The 3,916-nt window shown below is 46.1% G+C and overlaps 1 protein-coding gene across 1 annotated transcript in view; it reads left to right on the top strand.

Moving 5' to 3' along the window:
- T265_00539 (hypothetical protein) overlaps window positions 1-3,916 on the top strand; it is a gene marked incomplete at both ends in the record, with an annotated part of 23,181 nt that overhangs the window by 15,406 nt on the left and 3,859 nt on the right. The window lies entirely within an intron of this gene.

The raw sequence follows: 3,916 nt of genomic DNA on the forward strand, positions 1-3,916 counted from the left end.
AGGAACTGTGAAAATTCGGTGGGGGGGTGGCGGTGTACAGTACCTCCATCCTAGCTGCCGAATAAAAAATTCGACCTCATCCATTCCTTACAGCAGGTCTGTCTCCACATTTTACCATTGAGCTTCGCATTTCGGACTCGTTGCCAGGTTGTCTATAAATAATGACAGAAATATTCGTCCATTTGTAACCCCTTCGGCACTCAGTCGTCACGTTATCCGAAGGAATCATGAGGGCTGAAGCACTTTAAGCTTGCCCAGGTCTAGGCAGGAGCAGTCGAGGTACCGTTGTTGGGTTTTAACCACTGACCTTCCCGTCAATAAGTTTGCGTTTTGAACCACTGAGCTATCGGAAACTCTGGGCAAGTGTGTCCCAGAGTGTGGTTTTCATCGTGAGCTGTCAGTGAATTGGATCTGCAGGTATGTTGGGCTTTGGTTGTGGATCAGAAATGGAGGATTATCTGGTAAGGGCCCACTTGGCTCATCAACCGGACGGTTCTCCCTATTCAATCTTTCTCCCACATATACTTGGCGGACTCAACTTGCATATCATTGGACCGCCCCACTTTGGCGACACTACTCGTTCACTTTACTATACGCGAGCGTGAGTGATCTTTCCCCAGCCAACTTTTACCCGATAGTTTGTTGCTGAGCACTATCGCTTCTCTCAGTGTTAGCCGAAGGTGAATGGCGAATGCAAATATAGCATATAGGTGGTTCGTTAGTTTCCTTGTCACTCGGCAGTTGCTGTTAAGTTAGCTTGGTAATTTTAGTTATTGAACTGTGGCATTGTTTTGGTGCATATTTGTCGTGCAAACCTAAGAAACCATGAGAGCTGAGATACTGTCAGGTCGCCTAGGCCTAAATAGGAGCCATCGAGGTGCCATGGTTGGGCTCGAACCATGGACCTCCGGGTGATATGGCTCGGTGGTTAAAACTCGAATTTACTGGCCGGAAGGTCCGTGGTTCGAACCTGACCTCTGCCTCTAGACTTCCCCTGTCTAGGCTTCGGAAACCTACCGCAGCCCCCGTGCTTCCTTCTGGTGGCTTGGCACCAAAAGGGTGCTACAGGTGGCTGAGTTTTTATTTTATTTTATGGACATCCGGGTCGGTGGTTTCGCACCTTAACCGTTGGGTTGTCTCGAGCTCTCATTTGCTTAACCTCACAATAACCGTTTTGGTCGTTTTTCCTATTAACCAGTTTTGTGTGTTACTAATTTGAGCAATTTATTCGATTATGCTGAGCGGTAATTTGATCTTAGTTTTCTTCAGTTTGTCATTCCAACCGCAGTTGTCACAGTTCAGAGTCGTTGCATCCGTCAACCGCTAGTCACAATTTTGTGTTCCCCCTGTATGTGAACGCTTGTTGTATCGTAGACCAATTGCAGTTTTTACCTACTACCCCAGGCGTAAAGGAGATGGCAGTCCTGCGATAAGCAGCACGAATCGTTCAGTGCGCGGCAGATATCCTGGTACCAAGGTGGCGTGCAATGAAACCCCCATTTCAAGCCGCGTGAAGAAACCGCGATTGGATTCATCCAGGGTAAGCTAGTACCCTGTCTTTACATGGATGGTTTTGCCAAATGTCCCCTCTTTCCTCTGATGTTCGGGCGTGTTGTGCAAGCGAATTTACGCCCCACTGTACTGTCAATCGTTCCCCGTGGTGGCAGGTGGCATGATATCAGACATTATGGGACATTTCGAACTTCCAGCACCGAAGTGCGTTCCGTGCGTAACAGGATAATGTAAATACGATCGTAGTTATCATCCGATGCACTTTTTAGCCAGGCGAAACCGTGTTTATGACAGAAGAGCGCAGTCTAAACAGGCAATCACTTTTTTCGTTTCGAGTTTCACTTATGCAATCCACATTTCTTATTCGAAAGCGATCAGCTTTCGCAAACCAGCGTGCGTGAGATTCGTTGTGATACTACTTGTTAGTTGTGAATTTAGAGTGATCGAGGTTATTTCATCATCTCAGTTTCGGGTTTCATCCTGCAATTACAAGGCCGGGAAGCACACTACACCTGTCTCGTTAGGTTTGGAATCAACGTTGAACTCCTCACAAATGTGTGGGAAGATTAGAGCGCCTAACTGTCTGTTTCGTCGTCGAATCCCGTACCATTCACGTAGGGATTGGTACTTAAGCAGTAGAAGTAAACTCTCTCGGAACGCGACGCTGTTAATCAGCATCTACTCGCGCTGTTCACATCCTTTGATCTAATGCCGACGGGCTCCTACGGTAAATTCTCAAGGAAACGCCCGTGCGACGTATGAGATATTTCCCTTTCCTATTCTTCCAGACACTAGTGACCAGAACGCCACTTCGTCAGTTTGGTCTACCTCAAGGTGAACCTCTCCGCTCTGCGCAGGTAAGTTGTTCTGTAATGGGCATTTCCAGTTTAACACCGATGAATTTTCTCACCGTCTGGGCACATCAGTGACTCCAGAAGTTCTGTTGGATGAGGGTCAGACGTTAGGCTTTTCGGTGCTTCATTTGTATGCAGTTTGTGTATGCTTTCACAAAAAGAGATCACTGGAGTGCACATAACAGATAACCACCACAGAGCTGTTTGGACCATATTCAGGCCGTGGACTCAAAATGGGACCATGATTAGCTTGTTCCTCAAACATTTCTAGTGGTTGTCCACAGCCGATCCGATGAAACTCTGTGCACCTTGCCCTTGCTTGAACCATCCTTAGCAGGATGCGCGCCTGATTTACTACAAAGTTTCAATCACTAGCTCATTTCGGTTGCTTGCTGTCATTGATGATGATGATCATCATCATTTCGTGTGCGGACTCTGCTGACATCTTTGGTCGCCAAATGAACGATCACTGAGGGACTGCCTTTATGGCTGTTGGATGGTATTCGTGAACGCTGAAGGTTTACTGCTTTTCCCCTGATGTGAACAAATAGCAAGTGCCTCATCCAAATGTGACGTTCTGTAAATTTATACCGTGTGAATTAGCCAGTGAAAAGTTATTGAAGTGAATGACTTTTTGCGCATAACAGCGCGTTTTCACGGAGCCAAGGTATCATTCATTGAGACGATCGAATATTGCTCATATGCAGAAACTAACCTACATCTCTCCATGCTGATATTACGCGAAATAGGGATTGAGTGGCTGGCATGCTGGAAACTGCCTTATGAAACGATGTAGGCGGGCAGGTGTCTGATGCTGGCGCTGGTGCCTTGTTTTACAACAGAATCCACCATATTGTTTCGTAACCGAGGGTCAGAGTTTGGAGCGACCTTTGGGTTGCCCCTTACGGCTAAGAAACAAAGTGGTTGTTGTTGTTGGACATGGTTTTCGAAAAGTTGTGGCACTGATTTTTGGTGTAATACGAACGTTACAAAGACTGCCATTGTGTTGTCACTATTTTGAAGGCGTGTGAGCTGCGGTGTCAAACCGAGGTGACAATCCTTATATTAACCGGTAAGTTTCACCGCATTATACAACCTTATGTAGCACTTCTTGTGTGCCTGAAAATTCTATCTCATCTAACTGAGTTTCCTTCACCCTGCCCTAATTAATTTAACCTTTTTGTCAGAACAGTTATATCCTCCTCAGAATTTCCAAGCCTGATATCGTTTATTTCTTCCCGTAGAAACCTGGGGGAATGACTTCCACGCCAAGGCACTCACGAGAATTCCTGCTCTAGATCATCATAACTCATCCTTATATTTGTATCGCTTTGTTTTCCCCATTCCTTGTCCTATGTTCCCGCACATCGTTTTGTGTACATACATTTTTACACATGCCTGTGTGCTGCACAACCACTGCTCGCTTTCTTCTCTGGACCTCGGGTTGTGATATTGTCACGCATGACTGCTACCAATCTAAGTCGATTCATACAAAGTTGACTAACTGTTAGGTAGGTTGTAAGGGTCATCATCATCATCATGTCAGCTGT

Source organism: Opisthorchis viverrini (genome assembly GCF_000715545.1).
Source record: "Opisthorchis viverrini unplaced genomic scaffold opera_v5_5, whole genome shotgun sequence".
Taxonomy (NCBI): domain Eukaryota; kingdom Metazoa; phylum Platyhelminthes; class Trematoda; order Opisthorchiida; family Opisthorchiidae; genus Opisthorchis; species Opisthorchis viverrini.